This window comes from Ambystoma mexicanum, chromosome 14, assembly GCF_040938575.1.
Source record: "Ambystoma mexicanum isolate Mex_15411 chromosome 14, UKY_AmexF1_1, whole genome shotgun sequence".
Lineage (NCBI taxonomy): Eukaryota > Metazoa > Chordata > Amphibia > Caudata > Ambystomatidae > Ambystoma > Ambystoma mexicanum.
Window position 1 is genome coordinate 321,653,208 of NC_090940.1, and position 23,136 is coordinate 321,676,343.

Here is a 23,136-nt window from a genome sequence, read left to right on the forward strand (position 1 = left end):
GTCATCAGGCATCCCGAAAAGGCTGGTTCTGGGTGTGAATATTCTGGCCCTGACTATCCTCCTCCTCCTCCTTTGGTAGCCCACTGCCACTGCTGCTAGGAACGGTATGTTCATCCTGGCTTCTGGCTTGTTATTGTTAAAGTGCGCAAATTCATGCTTTGCGCGTGTTCTAGGCGAGCGTGTGACCCGCGCACCCCTGGAATCCAGTTCCCAGTCCAATAGCGTGTGGAAATTCACACGCACAACGGGATACAGGTGCGCTGACGTACTTGCGTGTGTAAGTGCCCGCGCACCCCTGAAATACACGTACATAGGCCAATCGCGTGTACGGCCAATCGCGTGTACGCGCACTTTTGTCCAATTACACGCGATGACACTCTGACGTGCAGTATTTACACGTGTGCTCCGTCATCACGTGCTGGGTGGGGAACACCCGTGCGGGTCACGTCACATACGCGCTTACGCGCTGAGGGACTCTGGACCAATAGAATCGCGTATGCGTGCTTACGCGCTTACGCGCTAAAGGCCTTTCCTCGGATTTCACGCTGACGTGCCGAATTTTCACGTGCCAAATCACTCCGTATCAAGCTGGCCACGCGAAAACACACGGAAGACCACGCTACTGCCCAGAAGGCCGAGTTACTGCCCCCCAGTGCCCCGAGCAGCCTCCCACGTGCCATCTGCTGCTGCCTGCCTGCCTGCTGCCACCGTGCCCTGCCATTTGGTGCCTGCACATCAGCCATCTGCAGGGGTCCAGTTGCTGTGTCCACCCCTGCTGGAACTGAAGACTCCCGACTGGTATTACATCGCTCCACAGCCCAGCCCCAGGACCCAGTTGCCCACCCACACCTGCCTCTGGGGTTGCCATGTCGGGCACTTCCACATCTGGCACCAATGGCAACCCCAGGCCAGAGGGGCAGAGGGGCACCAGCTTCACTGCCACCGAAGTTGGTGTCCTGGTGGAGCATGTCCTGGGGCAGTATGATGCCCTCTTTGGATCGTCCCGCGCCAGCAAGGATGGACGGGAGAGGATCTGGGCCGACTGTGTGGTTGCCATCAACGCGGAGGGGGTGGCAACCCGCAACGTCCAGAAGATCAAGAAGCGCTGGGAGGACTTGAGGTCCAGGACCCTTGTGAAGGCCCGGCGCCTCGTGGAGGGGGGCCGCATGAGTTCCATCCAGATGAGGGTCCTGGAACGCGTACGCCCAGCGCTCCACGCCCAGATCCTTGAGAGGGAGGCCCATCTGGAGTTGAGCGGTAAGTGTCCAAGCATTACTGTGTGAGACAGGGCATGTTGCTGTGTGCTGGGTCTATGATACTTGCCTGTATGTGTGCCATAGGCCATGTATGCATGTATGTGTGCATGGACATCATGGTAATGCATGTGCAACCAGTGATGTGTGACCCACATGGTTGTTGCATGTGTTCAAATGCCGCATGGGGAGCCCTATGCAGATTTTGAACATGAGAGCATGCCAGTCTCTGTACCGGGACATGGGTGGGGGTGAGGGATGGGTGCTGATGCCAGGTACATATGTGGTAGCCATGTCTGTGTGGCTGACCTGCGTGTCTGTGACTTGTGCATGCCATGGATGCATGACACATGTGTGTGACAATGCACAGATTCAGTGAAGCAGCCAAATTGCCCTTGTATCCGCTGTGTTTGTTGTGTTTGGGGCCAGATGGATGTGACTGAGGTGAAGTGTGTGCATGTGAAAGGCATGAGCCATGATGCATGTGAGTTCCATATCATTGAATGTTTCAAGAGTCCATTGGACATGCATGGAAATGTCCATGGCATGCAGCATGCCTGTTAATGTGTGTGTTTTGCCTGGACTGACCCATGTGTTGTGGAGGGACATGATGGAAGTGTACTTTGACAGTGGTGGTCATCTGCTATTGCTTCCTGTCTAGGGGACCATTGTACAGTACCCTGATGCTTGTGTTCTTTGTCTCCCTCTACGCAGCGGCTAGTGAAGAAGAGGGCGGAGACGGCGCTGTGGAGCAAGGCGGCGGGGATGCCCCCACGGCTGCAGCGGAAGGGGTGGGTGAGCCTCCACAGGGGCCTGCTACGGTGGGAGACGGTGAGGAGCCATCCAGGTTGGTGGTTTGCACAGAGGAGGAGGAGGCCGCCACTGGGGCACACATGGGGCCTGGTGGGGGCATCCCTGCTGGTGCAAGTGGTGCAGTCCAGGGCCAGGGGCAGGAGGCAGCACAGGTCACCGTGGAGGGGCCTGTGCATGTCGCTGTCCCTGACCCTGTGAGTGCACCACCATGCACCAGCAGGGATGCCCCGTCCCAGGCCCGTCCGCAGGTAGAGGGGATGTCCATGTCACCTGACTCCCCTCCACCTGCGGACGTGGGAACCCCTGGCCGTGTGGAGAAGGTCCTGATTGGGGTCGCGATGCGCACGGCTGTGATTTGTGATGCCGTGCGTGCTTCCCGGGAGGAGCACACACGTCATCACGAAGTGCACCGTGCCGACGTGGCCCAATTGGGATCGGCCATGTTCGGGGGTTTCCTGCATGTGTTGGCCAATGTGGCGGCCCTCTCCTCCTCTGTGCAGGCTATACACCAGTCGTTCTCCTTGCCGTCTTCCAGCCCAGATGCCACCAGGGCCCCCTGTGGACCTGCCCCGACCAATGCAGCCAGCTCGGTGGGGATCCCATCCCTGCCACAGTTGGGAGTCGGAGGTCCAGCAGGGGTGGACAACACAGCAACTGGACCCCAGCAGATGGAAGATGTGACAGCATCATCAGGCAGGGCACGTGCCCGACGGCGTCGGTGGTTTCCATCAGCCTGGATGCCGTCGTGCTGGAAGAGGCAGTGGCGTCGGAGGCAGCAGCGGGCTCGACGTGGGAGGCATCATGGCTCGGGGCCATCAAGATCAGAGGGGCAGGCATTGGCCGGAGGGCAGCGCAACCCTGGGATGGTGGTGTCTTCCGTGTGGGAGCAGTTGGTCCAGCGTATAGGTGCGCAGCGGCAGCGGGCGGAAGAGGAGCGGCTCGCCATGGTCAGGGCGGAGTGCACCATGCGTCGGGCGTTGAGGCGGGCTGAGTGCCTCGAGGAAGCTCGCAGGGAGTTTGAGCTGAACATGGGGTTATCCCTGCGAGAACTCGGGGCCAGGACAGAGTCCCGCCTCCAGGACATCGACATGGAGTTCGATGATGCCCTGGCCAGCAACATCAACAAGTGAGCCGCAGGATTTGCCCGCTGCCTTTGTATATAGTTATATAGTTAGTTAGTGTTAGGTTTCCTTTATTTGTTTTTATTATTTTGGACCACTCGGACAATGGCCACTTTTTGTATATATATTTTTCATTAGGTAGTAGTAGGTTTCCTTTATAGTGTTGGGCTCATGGACCCTGGTACATTCCTGTATATAGTTTGTTTTTTGAAGGAACATTTTCTTTTTTTCGTTATTGTGTTCACCATGTGGAAATGGTTTTTCATTCTTTTCCTTCTACTTGATATTGCTTTGGTCAACATTTGTTTTTGTATTCCTTTTTTTTTTTTTATTTTTACTTTTGTTCTCCGACATGGACCATTTATTTTGTTATCCACATAGTTGTATGTTTGATTTGTTTACTTATTTTTCGTCTTTAATACATTTGTTATTTTGACTTCCACTTGTGTTATTTTGTCTTTGGTTTCATACATGTCATGATATGGGTTTTGACATTCACTTGCAGCCATTGTGTATGTGTGTGTGACGGACATGTGTTCATTTACATACTTGCCATTGGGGTTGTGTCATGTAATTGCATTCACTATGTGGGTGGATGCAATCCTTGCCTGGGTGTTTGTGCTGGGTATGCTGCCCATTACTGCCATGATTGTGTATCGTCAGGACATGGGGGCAGGGGGACATGGGTGGGGGCCTGGTGGAGGCTGCCCCTGGATGCTGGGGGGTGGGGGTGGTGGGTGACATGGGTGGGGGCCTGCTGGCAGGTGCCCCACAGTGCTGGGGGGTGGGGGTGGTGGGTGACATGGGTGGGGGCCTGAAGGAGGGTGCCCCTGGTGGCTGGGGGGTGGGGGTGGTGGGTGACATGGGTGGGGGCCTGCTGGCAGGTGCCCCACAGTGCTGGGAGGTGGGGGTGGTGGGTGACATGGGTGGGGGCCTGGTGGAGGCTGCCCCTGGTTGCTGGGGGGTGGGGGTGCAAGGGGACATGAGTGGGGGCCTGGTGGAGGCTGCTCCTGGATGCTGGGGGGTGGGGGTGGTGGGTGACATGGGTGGGGGCCTGGTGGAGGGTGCCCCTGGTGGCTGGGGGTGGTGGGTGACATGGGTGGGGGCCTGCTGGCAGGTGCCCCACAGTGCTGGGGGGTGGGGGTGGTGGGTGACATGGGTGGGGCCTGCTGGCAGGTGCCCCACAGTGCTGGGGGGTGTGGGTGGTGGGTGACATGGGTGGGGGCCTGGTGGAGGGTGCCCCTGGTGGCTGGGGGGTGGGGGTGGTGGGTGACATGGGTGGGGGCCTGCTGGCAGGTGCCCCCACAGTGCTGGGGGGTGGGGGTGGTGGGTGACATGGGTGGGGGCCTGCTGGCAGGTGCCCCACAGTGCTGGGGGGTGAGGGTGGTGGGTGACATGGGTGGGGGCCTGGTGGAGGCTGCCCCTGGTGGCTGGGGGTGGGGGTGATAGGGGACATGAGTGGGGGCCTGGTGGAGGCTGCCCCTGGGGGGTGGGGGAGACATGAGCAGGTGTGCAGGGTAGTCCCCTGTGGTGTGTGCTGCCTGCAGGGGCCATGGAGGGTGTACAGGTAATGCCTGGGAGCACACAGCCAAATCGCGTGTGGAACTTCCCGCGCACCCCTGCAATCCACGTACACGGCCAAATCGCGTGTGGAACTTCCCGCGCACCCCTGAAATCCACGTACCCTGCCAAATCGCGTGTGGAACTTCCCGCGCACCCCTGAAATCCACGTACCCTGCCTAATCGCGTGTGGAACTTCCCGTGCACCCCTGAAATCCACGTACCCTGACTAATCGCGTGTGGTACTTCCCGCGCACCCCTGAAATACACGTACCCTGCCTAATCGCGTGTGGAACTTCCCGCGCACCCCTGAAATCCACGTACCCTGCCTAATCGCATGTGGAACTTCCCGCGCACCCCTGAAATCCACGTACCCTGACTAATCGCGTGTGGAACTTCCCGCGCACCCCTGAAATCCACGTACCCTGCCTAATCGCGTGTGGAACTTCCCGCGCACCCCTGAAAACCACGTACCCTGCCTAATCGCGTGTGGAACTTCCCGCGCACCCCTGAAATCCACGTACCCTGACTAATCGCATGTGGAACTTCCCGCGCACCCCTGAAATCCACGTACCCTGCCTAATCGCGTGTGGAACTTCCCGCGCACCCCTGAAATCCATGTACCCTGACTAATCGCGTGTGGAACTTCCCGCGCACCCCTGAAATCCACGTACCCTGCCTAATCTCGTGTGGAACTTCCCGCGCACCCCTGAAATCCACGTACCCTGCCTAATCGCGTGTGGAACTTCCCGCGCACCCCTGAAATCCACGTACCCGGCCATGTCGCGTGTGGAACTTCCCGCGCACCCCTGAAATCCACGTACCCGGCCATGTCGCATGTGGAACTTCCCGCGCACCCCTGAAATCCACGTACCCTGCCTAATCGCGTGTGAGACTTCCCGCGCACCCCGGTATACACGCACACGTTTTTTTTTCTGTCAGCGCCTGTCTGTGTTTGTGGGTACCCCTTTGCACGTCATTTGTCCTGGAGGGCCACAGTATTGGCCATTCATCATGGCTGTATATGGGTGCTATTTGTTGGCGCACCTTTTGGCGCACATTTCTTCCAGGCGCAGAGACGCTACCGCCTGCTTTCTTGTGGCGGTCGTGTTTGTGCCTGTGCACTGGTTTGAGAGGGCGCTTTTTTGCCCTATTCTATTCCATGAATACGTGTTGGAGGCGAGCGTGTGGGCGTTCCGCACACTTGTACCCTGTGCTTCCCCCGTGACGCCCACTTTTTGGCAAGTTGTTCCCCATTCCGAGTGTTACGCCCCGTGTTACGCCTACTTTTGTTGCGTGCGCCGCGCTATGTGCGATTTTCGCTGTGGCCTGTGCGAATTTCGCTGTAACCTGGCGCACGCCGTTAGATGGCCTGTGCGCCAACGTGCGCCGTGCACTTTCTTATCGCACATCCGATGGTCTTCTCGCGCACGGCCTTCCATGAATCGATGTGCGCTGCTTTTCGTGCGATTTTCGCACTTGCACTGCGATTTTCGGTATTCCACTGCGATTCGCACGTTTTTGGCCATTTGCGCCGCGCTAATTATTCCATGAATCGGCCTGAAAATCTTCTGTAGTGCTCCCTAAGGGAACTGCACAGGATTCTGCCTAACAGACATGAGCTAGGCCTAATTTATTTGCATGGTTTATAGGCGTGGATACTATGTTCCCTTTATAGGAAATGTTTAACAGACTCCAACCCAGAATCGATAATGCAAATAATATCGATATATCTCCAAGCCTCAGATCACTTTTTTGCAAAAAAATGCATACAACAACTTACTAAGATTATGGTCAAAGCGGATATTTCATCTGACCTTTTATCAATGAACCCAACATGTGCTAAGAAAAACTTTGGGAAAATGACTGGATACAAACTCGTGAGTCATGCCTAACGTACGCAACATTCAAAATGAATCCGCTATAATCGAAGAAAATGCTTTTTGGGGGTTTCTGTTAAATCTATGCCAAACAAAAGACTTATTGGCCACACGAAAGATTATATCCAAAGTTGAAAATGTTTGTATATTTTGCGGGGCCACAAATCAACCTGAAACTGTCAAACATTTGCTAATACGGTGTCCAAGCTAGCAGCTAAACAAGCTTTCTTTTTAAAATCGCACTTCAAAGAATTAAGAATTGTAACTGCTGATGTACTGTGGAGAGACATATTTCACGCTTATCGTCTTACATTAAGAATAGCAATTGTCAGATTTCTTGATTTTTTTAAATCTTATCTGAAGCATACCCAATTGACTTGGACAAATGTAAATTAGGTATGAACACGTTTTTCACTCTTGCACACATAATTTGACTCTGATCTCATGCAGCGATTCAACTGACATGTTAAATAATCATGGATGTAAGTTTTTGGTGCAAATCTGTGTGATGTTGAATCTTTTCTTTTACCACCATTATTAAGTTACATTTACTTTTAAAGTGTTATTGCTTGTTGCTTCTCGTTGTAAAAATTCAAAGGTTGGTATGTTTTGTTTCCTTCAACCAAATCAATAAAAAAAGCATGTGTTTCCTAGTATTCGCGTACTTCGTATTGAGTGCACATTTGCTTCATGTCTAATGGATGCACATATATTGTTACAATGTTAGTTTGGTTACTCGTGCCATCTTCAGTTTTAGATTGTGTCGATCTCCTGTTGTTCAAAAGCCCTCAATGCTTTCCCTTCTTGGTTTGCCTAACCATCAGCTATTATTATGCTTATAGTTTCAGAGAGAGTATTACTTTACTGGATACAAAACAATACACTTATATACAGACAAACAATAGTGACTGGGGGTTAGAATGATAGTAGTGTCCCTACTATCTCATCAGAACACATAGGTTTACAAGGTGTCTTCTAATCTGAAGAGCACAGAATATGACAGATTTCCCTATTGCAGAAGTCGACACGTGTTTTGGCTCTCGAAATGTGTTACATGGTACTCACGTGTACACAGTTGGTTAGTTTGGGACCCATCTTCAGGACATATAGTTCATTTGGGTGCAGCACTAGTCAGAGTACTTCCCCGTTACATATGTTACCTTATAATAAGGCAGACAAAGTAGGGAGGTACGATGTTGTGTTCCGGTCCTAGGTACTCGGATATCAGGTTTCTGTTCCCTTTAGGCAAGCAGTATCTTGTTGCTCAGAGTAGAGAAGTGCCACGTCTAAACTTGCATGACTGGAACTTTCCCAACGCTCTAATAAGCGAGCAGAAAGCCCTATCTTTTGCTGGAAATCAAGCACCCCAGCAGGATTAACTCTTCGTTCACAGTTATTTATCCGTAGGACCCACTCAGAGCAAGAAGATACTGCTTGCCTAAAGGGAACAGAAACCTGATATCCGATGGATCAGTCAATTAAGAGATTTATCCCCCCTCCTAGAGCATTTTCCTTGACATGTGGTATTTCATCAAAGCTTTCAGTGTGCTTAATACAAGCATGTACGTAATCTCCTTCCTTTACTGGTTCTCCAATAAATCTGGCTGGAGTTACCACTCAGCACCAGACAATTTTAATCGATGGGTTTCATATAATTACTTCATAACCAGAGGCTCTCTGTGTGGTGTGATGAATCCTGTGGAGTCATCACTGATTCCCCAGCCTAAGATCTCCTCCCATGTGACCAGGGGACGGCAGCTGCTACCCGATCCTGACCCTAGGGATGGTATTATGAGGGAGGATCACATGGAAGGAGATGGCCCTCGGGGAGATGTGGAGAAATGAAATGCTATTCATAACCCATACGTACATAACAAACAAAATACAACCCCAGTCTCTGATAGGTACTAGGCAAAAAGCCCAAACAAAATCTCTTTAGAAGTCCTGTTAATTCTGTGGACTCCAATTCATATAGTGCCTCGGTTACTGAGACGCGGAAGAGGGAGAAGGAGTTAAGGAGCATTGAAAGAAACCCTAAGCAAAATGTGGGGACTAGTTGTTGCAAGGTAAATCAGCTGCGTGGGATTTTTAAAGATGGGTTTTACTGGCAATCAGAAGTTGTAGAGTGGAGACGTGTCTTGGGCGAAGCGAAAGGCAGAAACGCTCAGGAGCAGACCGGGCTAAAGCAGGCAGGTGGTCCAAAGCTGCTGCTTATCAGAAACCACACTGTAGTGACGAGAAACCCAGAGGAGCGTGGCAGGCTCCAAGGTGAAGCCACAAGAGGTCTGGCAGCAGAGGAGAAGCTGTGCAGGATGCAAATGAATAGAAAACCAGCTACTTAAGCGGTGAGTGGAACGGAGACCGAGGGAAGAGCTGAAAGTGGGTCTGTCAAACGGGAGATGCCACTTCATCTTTGCGACTTAGCCGCAGCGGTGTGCAGGAGGTCCGGAATAGCATGAGACCCCAGCGAGTTGGCCCAGGGAGAGTGGGAACCGTGGGGTGTACCAACAGGTACACGGACAATTGAAAGAGTAATTTGAATACCGACCAAGTGAATTAAAAATACTGAATTTGCACAATTCCTCCTGCCTGAAATGTCCATATGGGAAAAGCTGGGGCAAATGTGATTATAAGCAAATGAATGTTAATCAAGAAGCTGAGAGACGAGATTTATGCAAGTCTCCATGTGTGATAGGTTCACATGGGGAAAGTAAGAGCAAGTATTGCCAAAGCAAATAAGTACTGTATGTCGGAGGCGGCTGCTTGTGATGTTCTGTACATTCTGTAAACGCAGTGTGACTTGACATGCTGTGTGGTTCTTTCCTCTAGTCCCTAGTCTCAGTAGAGGAGTGCGTGAGACAAAACTGTCGAGAGGCAAGTGACGAGACTCAGCTTTCTCTTTCATTTTGGCTACGATAAAGGCATCAGTACTCCTTTCGAGTGGAGCTATTTACTGTGCTGTGTGTCCAGGCATAAAGGAACAGAGAGCCGGGAACCGTGACAACAAGGCTGCCAGAGAGTAAGTTTAGCGCAGTATAACGTACTGAGACACTAGGATACCGTCCTGCGGCTGGGGCGGGTATTTCAAAACACACAAGGCCATGATAAAATAGTTATCCTGGAGTGTGTTGAAGTGTGTATCATTTTGATACTGTTATAACGGCTCAATATGATTGCTGGGCACAAGAAATATCCTAAACTGTGCAGCATAGGCAGAGTTTAACCGGAGCTGGTGCCTGCTGGTTTAAATATCTTTGAGCCAGCTCGGGTTATCTGTATTGTGTAAGGTGCTAGTTTTTGTAGCGGGTGACTGTGGATTATTCCTTCAACCTACATGCTCTTTTCTCTGTGAGCTGCTTGCAATTGCCCAGCGGGAAACTGTTGATTTGATTATCTCTGAACCTGTGGGCAGGCTAGTATCTGGCAACTTAGAAGCACCTGACTAGTGCCTCCTCATTTATCCAACTAGCTCTGCCTGAGTATGAATTTTAGGAGTAAACTTAAAGGGGGTAAAAGACCTAAAGGTGGCCCTGGTGAAGCAGATACAGCGGAAATAAGTACACAAACAACCATACCCAAGGAAAAAAAGATCATTGACTTTTTTTGGTTAACAAACAGTGATAGCCATGATCCACATAGCACCTGAAACAATTGAAATCCCCTCAAAGGAGGCTGCCTGTACGTCAGCAGAATTTGACAACAACTCTTTACTAAATCTGTGTTATAGTTCGGAAGGACAAATCACAAATTTAGAAAAACAGAATGAGGTATTGTGTAATAATGATGCCAATGGCTTGTGTACCTCGAGTGATGTACCAACTATACCCGATGTGCCAGCTACGGACAGACTTTCATGCTCACCAAGTTTGACGGGTTTAGTGGATGGTTCGCCTGAGGCAACCATTGAAACACAAGACAATGTTTTGCCAAATACATGGCAGGAATTTGGTAACTGTAGTTTTGGCAACAAACTAAAAGATTTAGAGGTGCACAATCCAACACTTTTGCCCTGAAAATCTTGCTAAGATTATGTTATACCATTGTTTCGCGGGTCAGAAATAATGCTGATATGCTCAAAGGTACGACTAAGGTGAATATTATAATAGAACTTGTGGCTGTAGGTATGCCAAAAGATAATCTAATAACGAAACCAACTGGTGATGTATGTAATGAAAATCTGGAATCTACCTTAGTAGAAATACTGTCTGGCAGTGAAAACGAGAGTGACATGGGTGAACAACTCTAAAAGAGAGCAAAGAAGGATAAAGAAAAGACTAGCTGAATCCAGTCAGGATGCTATAGTAGAGGTGGAAGTAAATGAGGATGAAATTGTACCTGCAACAAATAAACCTATCTCTAAGAGGGGTAGAAAGAGGGCAGCGAGGAAGGCCAAAAAGCAAGCCCTTAAATCGGGCAATTTGACTACATAGCTTATGGGATCTGGTAAGGCGCTGAAAATACCAGAAAGAAAAAAATCTAAGAAAGTACTCCCACATCCTGAGGCTGAACTGCTTTCTGAGGAATCCAGCATTAACTCCTTGGATTCCACAGGCACTACTGTTGATAGTAGCCTTGATAGCAGCCCAGTACGTAAGAAATTCCTGACTTATAAGGAAAAGTCTAAAGTGAAATTTGTAACCCATATACGGGAAACAACTCGTATAACATCTAATAAAGTAGAGCAATTATGTAATAGATTTGACTGTGCCAAGAGAGAGAATAGATGTCTTCCATTGAGATAGTTCACTATATCTCCTATAGCCAAGAAAAATAATAAGAAACAAATCAATAGAAGTAGACTGATAGAAATACTTAACTCCCAGCTCTCACTGAGGATTATTAAAAGTGGCATTTAAGTTTGTGGAGCTGTGTTCTGACATGGTAACCCGGGTACAATGCTTCTCGGAAGAGTGGTTTGTTTGATTAGAAACTGTAAATTTGATCTAGAAAGCAGTGGATATGTATTGGATGCTGGAGTGGATAATGATGACTATGATGATAAATATGAAAAGGATAACAATGTTGGGGATGTGGCACAGAGAGATCCTAGGAAAATACTTCAGGGTGGTGATGCAGTAATAAAATCACTTTCGGGGTGGCTATGCTCCTTTTTACCACCCATTAATAATGTGAAATGAGAAGGATGGAATATTATATCATGGAATACTAGGGGACATCTCCTGTCTAATTTAGGCTCCCATAGTCTTTTTAATATGGATCAAATTGTCTTCTTCCAAGAGACCTGGTCTATGCAACCTATAGAGTTTGATGGATACTCTGCATACTTCAACCGTGCCAAAAAAGGAGAACAGGGCAGACCGTATGAGGGCCTAATTATATTGGTGTCAAATACTCCTAATTCCTACGAATGTATTCCAATTGCTAATAATCCCAATGTAGTGATGGTTGAGATCCGCTTTGAAAATGATGACAGAGTATTGCTGGTTAGTATACGTGATCCTCCAGGAAATTATCTCACTACTGCTATCCAACTGACTATATGCGAATGCTTAATTGATAGATATATCTCGCACAAGAGTACGAGTATTATACTAGACAGAGACTTGAACTCTAATGTTACTATGTCCAGTAATAAGAACACACTGAAATAACAGAGATGGGAAACCTTTCTAAGAGACATGGAATTACAGGTGCTGAATGGGAGCGTATACGATAAATCCAAAATGAATTATGCATGGACAAATGGCTCCCAGGTATCCACTTTGGACTGCATATGTGTGAGTGATAGTCTCAATGATATGACGACTGACTTTGAAGTAACAGGGAATTCCTTCAATGATCATGCGATTATTAGATGTAAGATCATGCTTAATACTAAGAGAGATCAGTTGGATAAAATTGGTGAAGTCAGTATTTCTTGTAGAGGAAACAGACTTGGATGGTCTGATGCTAATTTAGATAAAGCAAGGATATGGAGTGAGAATTTACATCCTGAGCACCATCTTGCATGCTCTGCTGATGAAATAGTGAAGTGGATAGCTTAATGTATGTTGAGCCTGATGCCTATAGGTGCCAATCTAAGACCCCGAAAGGAGGGCCAAGATAATGGAAGAATATTTGACAAGGTTATACAGGGTTTAAAAATTAAGATGCGCAGGGAGCTGCACCTATGCCATCAAGATGATCCTAACCCATATATATTATATAAGGATAAAAGAAGGATCCAGAATAAATATAGAAATGATATAAGAAGATATCTAGCCTCAGAAGAAAACATCAATTGGCAACATATGGTCAGGATACGTATTGAAGGTAATACTAAGACATGTTGGTCTAGCTTTAAAGCAATCACTAATGCTGGTAAACAGGAGCTTATTATACCTATTAGCAGCTCCTGCTGGGTGGACTTTCTTACAGAGAAATTTAGGGGAGTAATCTGTAAACTGGGGAAAATAAACCCCATTAATATGACCATACTCAGTGAGGCTATCTTACTGATTATTAAGAATTTGAAAGCCTCCAGAGCCCCTGGCCCTGATGGGCTCTGTAATAGTGTAATTAAGGCCAATCCAGAAATCTGGGCTCAACTACTTACTATTATTTTTCAAAAAGTAGTTGACACTGGGATTATGCCAGAATCCTGGAAAATGTCAAATATCATCCCTGTGCATGAAAACAGATCTCGCAAACTTCTTGAAAACTAACGTTTTGCACTCTGATCCTCAGAAAAATTAATAGATGGATTAATGAGGAAGGTATTCTGGATGTGGCACAAACAGGCTTCCGTAAAGGCTGCTCCACCGCAGATAATATCTTTATCGTGAATACTCTAATTGAACAAGCCAAGGGTACAGATCAACCCCCCCTGTAAATGCTTTTTATAGACTTTTCCTCCGCTTTTGACACTGTCGAGCGGGGGAAGCTCTGGGATAAATTTGAAGCGTTTGGTATGCCTAAACACCTTACTTTCCCTCAGCATGATGATTTATAATGATAGCCAGGCTAGAGTCAGGCTTGACAATGAAGGTACGATGTCTGATCCTATATCCATCAATAGGGGGTTTCGACAGGGCTGTGCCCTGGCACCCACCTTCTATAATCTGTTCATGTCGGACTTTGGTGCTATCTTTAAGGACAAAATGAATGCTTTTCCTAAAATAGGTACGAATAAGATAGGCTGGATAAGCTATGCTGACAACATCTTTATCTTTGATAATACCTATAGAGGTATTTGTAATAGTGCAAGAGCCGCCTGCCAATATGCATCAGATAATGACCTAAAGATAAACCTGTCTAAAAAACAGTTTAGGGCTGTGGGGCATAACTGCTGCAAAAAATCAGGAATCCCCTGGTCGTTGGGCCTTATAAATGAAGTAACTACTTATAAATATCTTGGACACAAGGTTTGGGGAGGAGATAGCAAAACTAACCTCATGGTGAAATAAAGTAAAACAACCAAAGTATTGTCTACTCTAACGACGGTGATGACCTTCTCTAAGAAAACGGCAGGTTATAGTCTCCTGAGCATACTGAATGTGCATAAGCAGAAGCTGGCTGCAATATTCTTATATGCACTGGAAGCCTCGTATTCAGATTGGATGGACTGGGCAGATATAACAGAAGAGATGATCGGGAGAAGAATACTGGGGCTGACTATGTATACTCCAGTTCAGGCTATCCGCCTTGAAATGGGACTTATCTCCCTGGCCTCTCGCATAGAATTAAACAGAGCTATGCTCTATATCAGGATCAAATATGCTCGTCCGGATACTTTGTTATATATTTTATGAGATGGCTTAAATGGGGGCAAAAGCAAAGTGCTGAATAGCTTTCATGAAAGAACTTGTTTGATAATATAGGTTGGTGGACACCTAAATGGGAACATGGCGAAGGTGCAGTTAAGAAATCCCTCAAAAAATTAATTGAAATGCGGGATTGGGTTAACAGTTATGAGAAAGTGGCTAGCATGAAATCATTGAATATATATGCTAAGATGCCTTTCAAATTTTTTAAAAAGCCAAAACTACTTAACATTGCTGTCATCCCAATCTACACATAGAATTTTCATGGATATTAGATTTACTAGACTTAATGCATTAGACATCAGAGGTCCTTGCACAGGGATTCCTGCTGATAAGAAGATATGTAGAATATGTTTAGATGATAACATGGTTCAATTTGTGAGACATGATATGATATGATATGATATGGTATTTGTAACGCGCCTATACACAAGTGTTTCAAGGCGCGACGAGGCAGGGAGGGAGGGAAACAAGGGGAAGACAGACAAACGATCCTACTAGGCCAGGTGTCATTCAGATCGCGCAAGTGCAGAGGTAAGGGGAAAAGGAGAAAGTGCTGGGGGGGGGAGGTGGGGGGGGAAAGTGCAGTACAAGGTAAGTAGCGTAAAAAAAATAAAAATAAATAATAAATAATAAATAAAAGGGCCAGCTGGTGGCAAGTGCGAGGTAAGTGCAGAGCAAGTGCTGGGAGGGGGGCTGTAGGGATACAGTGACAGTCCCACAGTGCAGGGGGAGCCAGGGAGGCAGTGCAAGTGGAGAGTGGCTGGGCCCTGACCAAGGTCGCTGAGAGTGGCCCAGATGCAGGTTTAGTGCAGAAATTCAGTGGGGAGTTAAGCAGGTTTAGCAGGGGAGAGGGAGAGAGAAGGCAGAAGCGAAGAGGAAGGTTTTGAGGTGCTTCCGGAACCGGAGATGGTTCTCCTCAAGTTTCAGGGAGGCAGGAAGGCTGTCCTCACATGTCCTCACCTGTTGCCCAAAGATTGGTCTGATATATGATAAATACTTCTTCAAGTTTGAGTGTGAGCAAGATTATGTTAAGAGTGAAACATTCTGGTTTAGATGCCTTACGGGATTCAACAAAAGCCTCATCATTGCTATAACACAGATATGGAAGAAGGTGAATTAGTATTTGTGTACATTTGAGGATGACGTTAAACTGCTGACTGATCTTGACAAGTAACATCCAATAAGTGCTAATGTGCCTTCTCCTACACATTATTATGATTTGCCATTGAATGTCCCTATTGTGGCTTAATGTCTACGTTCCATTCTATTTTTTGGGATTAAGATATCTCTGTTTTCTGAACACAGCAACTGCTAATAATAATACACCCATGGATCATTATGTATGATTATGTTTGTTGTATATGTATGACCTTGTATAGATTGCTTCTTTTATCTATGTGTAGGAAACTAAGTTTTAAGTTTTATGTTTCTTTATTAGTGATTTTATACTTTTTAATCTGCTGTATAATTATGCTTAGTTTAATCTTCTGTCTAAATGTAATCATGATAGTGTTATAGTTTGGTAAAAGTTTAATAACTATATACATTAATAAATAAAAAAAAAAAATAAGTACTGGTGAAGATGTACGAAACAGAACTTGAACACGTCTTCATATGTGAGAGGACCATATGGGGTAGCTTGGAACAAGTTAAATAGTACTGGCGAAGAAGTAAAGAAACCGAGCTTGAGCAAGTCTCCACATGTGAGAGGTCCATATGAGGGAAGCTTGTGACAAGAGAAATCCAGAGTCAATTAAGTATAGACAGTACAGAAGTACAACCGTGCTATCCTAGGAAATAAAGAGAACATTGAAAGAAGACCTGATAAATGGAGTATATCAGGCAGCGAGCCCTTTGGAGGAAAGATACCTGGCAGGGGAGGACACCTGGGGATCTTAAAAAAAAACAGAAGGGGTACCTGGCAGGAGAGTATACCAGGAAGTCCACTTAAAGTGTAAGAGCGAAAGACAGAGAGAGAGAGAGAAAGAGAGAGAGAGAGAGAGAGAGAAAAAAAGATACCTGTCAGTAGAGTATACCAGGCGATCTGAGGAAACTAATGAAGAATTCTTGGTAAGGGAGTATGCCAGGAAGTCATCTATAAAGCAGTTGAGTAAAATAGACATTTTGCCATCATTGAAACAATTGGATAAACACAAAATTGTTCTATTCTTGAAACACATTGGGTAAATGACACGCTTTGCCATCCCTGAAGAAGTTGGGTGAAAGAGATACTTTGCCATCCTTGAAGCAGTCATGTACATGAAACACTTTTCCTAGCTTTGAGACACTGTTACTTGGAAGAGACATTCTTGCCCTCCTTAAAGGAAACATTATTTGGGAAATACATTGTTCGCCATCCTTGCTGAAATAATCCAGGAGGAGGCAACTACCCTCTGGATCCAAGGACTTCTCTTTTGGAGAAACAATTTTGTTGGACTTACGTATTTGTTTTACCTTTCAACATTTTGGTTAAACACAAGTCAGAGGCATATTTTCTTTACACTTCTTAGTTGTTCATTTTTAGTATGAGGGTCAGATTTATTTTGGACACAAAGACAGTTTACATCATTTTGATGACAAGACACAGACTGATCTTTAGTTTTATTTTCCAAGTGTCAAGGATGGCACTCTGTTAAGAGTGGCACAGGGCACCCAGGTAGGGTTTGGGTGGTTGTGCTGAAGTAAGGTGGACAGATAAGTACACACACATTAGAAAGTAAAATAGAACAAAGAGTAGGCAAGTGTAGCAGGGGAATAAAGGTACAAACAAACTGGATACCCTCTTGGGGTGTATGCAGAAATGGGAAAGAGTGTTCCACGGACCTTAGGAAAAACTCCAGCCTTCTGCACAGATTGCTATAACAGAGGCCCACGCTGTTTGCTCATGGCTGGGAACAACAGTTGTGGGTGTCTGTAACACAGAAACGAGACAAGGGAAGGGGCAGAGGTTGCCTGCCGGAAACCAACAGTCAAGCTCTGTACAAAGGGATCTACAAACGATACAAGAGAAGACTATATCAGACAAATCCAGGAAAAAGGAAGTCGATGAGCAAACTAGCAGAAGGAAATGAAAGGAAAGCAGTATAACTAAATTGGACAGTGATAAAGAACAGAGGGTTGAAAACAAGGAAGAAAGCAAGGGAGCAGCAGCCCGGAAACAGGGGGGCTGCAATAACCAATGATACAAAGTGCAGGTAAACTGTTGTGGACTGCAGAGGACTGTAGGCTGCAAGGTAGAGAGCTCAGAGGAGCAGGACAGCAAGGAGCGAGCCCAAATGAGCAGGGCTGTAAGGGAGGTAGCCCAGAGGATAGGGGCTTAAGGCAGCGGAGTGAAGCCAGCTACAAGGCAGGGAGTCCAGAGGACAAGGGCTGTAGGCAGCATAATGAAGCAGATTGCAAGGCAGGAGGCCCAGAAGACTAGGACTGTAGGCAGCGGAGTGAAGCAGACTGCAAGACAAGGAGCCCAGAGGACAAGGGCTGTTGGCAGCGGAGAGAGGCAGGCTGCAAGGCAAGGAGCCCAGAAGGGCCGGCAGCAAGGAGTGAGCCCAGAGGAGCAGGGTCGCTGACTGTAGAAGGCTGCAGAGGGCTGAAGTAGGCTGCAAGGCTGGAAGCCCAGCGTACAAAGGCTGTAGGTAGAAGGTAGCAGAGCGTGATCGGCTGCAAGGCAGGAGCCCGGAAGACAAGGGCGGAAGGTAGAAGGCAGCAGAGCATGATCGGCTGCAAGGCAGGAGCCCGGAAGGGCAAGGGCGGAAGGTAGAAGGCAGCAGAGCGTGATCGGCTGCAATGCAGAGAGCCCGGCAGTGTACTGGATCAAAAGCAGGAGAAAGCAGGAACAGCATACAAAAATTCATAGCTCGAAGCAAAAAGGTGCTGGAAGGACTCTAATGCAAGAGACTGAGCCCCTGCAGGCAGCAGCCTTTATACTGCCCTGCCCAGTACAGAGGCAGGCTAATTGGTCGCACCTGGATCAGCACACCGGAATACAATCTGCCTCCTCCCTCTCTGTTCCTGAGCTGGTAGAAGCAGCGCTGCCCCTAGGGCTTCTGGGGATTGTAGTTCCGATGATGACAAATTGAAATGACCAGAGATAGATAGTTATAGCAAAGTGCATTGTGGTAAGTATAGTTAGTTGGGTAAAATAAAAAAGCACCAAAGTCTCGCAAATGGGAAATAAGGTCCAAAAAGTATATAGGGGTTGTTCCAAGAGTTTTCTGTAGATAAATGAATAATAATTAGTCCATACTGGTGGCCAATGTGTGCGCCCATGGCGCAGGCATGACGGTATTACCCAAATTGTTCGTTTACAATTGTTCGAATGAACAATTGACCGAATTTAAAGGGTCACAATTGACCTTTTCACAATTGACCGTATATATATATATATATATAAATATATATATATATATCTGTTTGGTAATATATATTTATATATATATATAGGGGTTTTGGGGGGTTTGGTGTTAGGTGGGGGGCTGTGGGGGGTTTCCCCCCACATATATGTTACAATTGACCTTCACAATTCGGTCAATTGTGAAAAGGTCAATTGTAATTAGAGCAATTGTCAAACGAACAATTCGTATACATCCGGCATGACACCTAGGCAGAGAAACTTTCTTTAGGATAGGGACATAGATGCTTTATCCAACCCTTTTCTTTTACTAAAGATGTCTGATGTTGAAAATACTACAACTTTGTGTCCGTCTCTCATTTCCAACCCCTCGTAGTGGTCGACGTACTTTAGGGCCTTTCAAGTATGGCACACAGGGCATGCTCTGCGCCTCGATCAGGAGGACCGAATGATATGCCCTCCAAGACAATCGACCGATTTTGGGCAAGGATCAACCCCTTCTAAGATGGCTGACCATTCCCAAGAAGAAATCAGCCCCGTGCATGAGGCATGAGGCACATGCCTACAACAAACAGCCTGATTGGCTGCAACAACTTCCTGGAGCCCTTGTCGAGGTCCGCCGGATGGTGAGGCTGGCATCCTCCCAAGGCAGACTCCAAAGGCTGAAGGAGCTGTCTGCAGCTGCATTGCGCCTCGATCAGGAGGACCGAATGATATGCCCTCCAAGAGAATCGACCTGTTTTGGGCAAGGATCGACCCCTTCTAAGAAGGATGACCATTCCCCAGAAGAAATCAGCCCCCTGCATGAGGCACATGCCTCCAACAAACAGCCTGATTGGCTGCAACAACTTCCTGGAGCTCTTGCCGAGGTCCACCGGATGGTGGAGCTGGCATCCTTCCAAGGCAGATGCCAAAGCCTGAAGGAGCTGTCTGCAGCTGCATTGCGCCTCGATCAGAAGGACCAAATGATATGCCTTGCAAGAGAATCAACCAGTTTTGGGCGAGGATCGATCCCTTCTATGATGGCCAACCGTTCCCCAGAAGAAATCAGCCCCCTGCATGAGGCACATGCCTCCAACAAACGGCCTGATTGGCTGCAACAACTTCCTGGAGTCCTTGCCGAGGTCCGCCGGATGGTGAAGCCGGCATCCTCCCAAAACGGACTCCAAGGCTGAGGGAGCTGTCAGCAGCTGTCCACTGCTTTCTGCCAATGCCGGCCTGCCTGCTGCCTGCCTCCGAGCCACAGCTCCTGAGCAAAGGTAAACCTGCCGCACCTTGCCGTACCAGAGGCTTGCCTGGTTTTACCCGGGTGCCTCCTGACTATGCCCGCATTCCATGTTGCTGTGTACTCCCCTGCCCCACCCCTTTCCTCCCCCAGCTTGGGCCCACAGCTCAAAGAGCCATAGACCTCCTGCGACACAATGCGGTCCCAAGCCTCATGGCATACCTGTCCACCACTGGCCGGATCTCCTCTGCTGTTGCAAAACGCCTTCCCAATCGGCCACGACATCCAGCTACTCCATATACATCCTTCGTAACTGCAACACTCACCCAGTCTCTGCCGACATGCGCCGCAATACACAAACAGCAAAACGCTCCCCCAGGCCACACCTCCCCCATGTACACAACCGGTTCAGTTTGCCTGCAAGAACTGCACAGATGCAGCTCCCATTCACCCCCACAGTGCCCCTAGAGATCCCTATCAACAGGGTACACACACTATGCCCCTACACATTACCCACCGCCTCCCTCATCCATTGCACTTAGTTCAAATGGAGGCATACTTCTCAACAACCCTCCACCCACTAATGCCACAAGCCCAAACCACCAAATTTCCTTCCCTGCAAATGATTCTCATCCACCTCCCCTGACCTAAGAAATGCACATCTGGGCATGCGCACCATTAAGAGTCCCCCCTCCCACATCCCGCAACTACTGAATATAGAAACATCCACCTTGGCCTACACTCCCACTCTGTTAGGCACAAGCTCACCCCTAACACACCTCGGACCATACTAGCACCCAATCTACAGGCCCCGTTAATCTGCCTCCACGCACTCCCAGTGTGCCCCACTCATTCACACCCACCTGCACTACCAGCAAGACAGGCTCATTGGTCCTGGGCACATAGATAACCTTTCCCAAAGCCCTAAGAAAATCATCACTAACCACGCTCCCTTGTGGCCCAATCTCCCCGCAGATCCTTGGAGCCCTCGTTAATGCAAGGTCACGCCTCGCCCATTAGTTAGACATAAATGACCTGATAATTAACCAGAACCTAGACCTTCATGCCATTACAGAAACATGGCTCACACAGTCATCTGGCTCTGCTTTGTCCCTAGTTACACCTGATGGTTTCACCATACTTAGATGTGCCCGCCCGCCCTCGAAGGGGTGGTGTTGCCATCATTTATAGGGACACCCTCCAAATTAGATCCTCACAGAAATCCACATACGAACATTGTGAACATCTTGTAGTCAAAGTGACCAACTCCCCCACTGACTACATCACCTTGCATATCCTCTACCGCCAGCCAGGACCCATTGAGGCCTTTGAGCAAAATCCCACCCACACTCTCGGTAATATCAAACCCATTTCCAGAGTCATCATTCCAGGTGACTTCAACCGAGGATATCTATATCCATCTAATACCACAGCCACCTCTACAGCTGCTGCCTTATACGACCGCGGCTTCATACACTGCATATCCTCTCCCACGCATGACAAGGGTAGAACCCTCGACTGGATTGCAGCCCTCAACAGTCAGATCAACATCATCTCCAACACAACCTGCCCTTGGTCTGACCACCATATCATACAATTCTCATTCACTACTATCAAACAGCCACCAGCCCCCAGTCCTCTCTACCGCCAATTTGTACATGCAGCACTCATAGAATGTCCAAAGACGCCATCTCCCCCACCTCAAACCCCTCCGCACTGAATCCTGCCACATAACTGACCCTGAAGGATTAGGTAAACTTTATGCCAGTACGCTGACTAATGCAATTATTCTTGTAGCCCCACTTCTCCCTAGGAAAGCCAAACCGACCTGCCACCTCAACCCCTGGTTCAACTCAGACCTACAAGCCTTGTGCACGAAAAAGCATCAGGCTAAATTATCCTGGAAAAAAGACCCCACTGTCCAATCCAAACAGCCTTCTCAAATCTCGCTAAATAGTACAAACATGCGATCAGAGCAGCCGAAGCCCTAGTCCACAATACAAGAATCCAACAATCTAACTCAAACACCACAGAGCTCTTTAAAATCCTCATGGAGCTTAAAACACCCACTACTCCCCCTAACACCATTGGTAAAGGCGAATCATGGTGCAGTACCATTCACAGCGCCATGAGAGACAAAATCCATTTATTTTATTTTTATTCGCATCTTTAAAGTGCCCACACAGCCCGGGGGCATTGAGGCACTGTTACAGGAAAACATCTCTTAGTTGCGTATTTATAACGTGCTTAATACCCGGAGGTTTCTACCTGTGGACCCGGGGATCAAACCTGTGTTGCTTCATGTTGTCTTGTTTCCCGGATTTACTTCAGGAACAAATCAAACTCAAGGCAGTCAAAACCTCAGCCCCTCTACTGCAACCCCCTGTCATTACACACACTGCCCCCTTCCAATGTAGAGACATTTCTGACTGTGAAATCGAGAAAATCAACAGCAACCTCAAATCCTCAAACTACAAGGCTGATATATGCCCAGTATCAATAATCAAAGACTGTGATGAATCTCTTACACCTTTCATCACCACCTTCATTAACTCCTCATTCGCAGCTAACCAAGTACCAGCCAGCCCCAAGGAAACCTGTGTCTGCCCGCTCCTTAAAAAACCCACTCTTGATCCTGCTTTACCCAATAACTACTGCCCCATAACCACTGTCCCATTCCTTCTCAAGATCCTAGATAGAGCAGCCTACAATCAGATTCAAGCCTACCTTGAAGCCAACCACATCCTAGGCATTCGTCAATCAGGCTTCCAACCAGGACACAGTACAGAATCCGCCCTACTTGTCCTGAAAATTCAGTTAGACTTGCTCAGAGATGAGAGCAAACCGGCCATGCTCCTCCTCCTTGACCTCTCCGCCGCATTTGATCTGGTTGACCACTCTACCCTTTGCCACCATCTCATCATCTCAGCCAATTTCACAGCAAATGCCACTGCCTGGATGGCTTCCTTCCTCAATGGAAGAACCATGACAGTTTTCTCCGACACAGCTAATGCACCTCCCATATCCATTCCTTGTGGCGTGCCTCAAGGCTCCTGTGTCTCCCCATCCGTATGCAGCATCTTCACCAAACAGCTTTTTGACATCCTTGATGGCATCGGCCTAACATACACCAATTATGCTGATGACACTCAAATCCTGATGCCACTGTC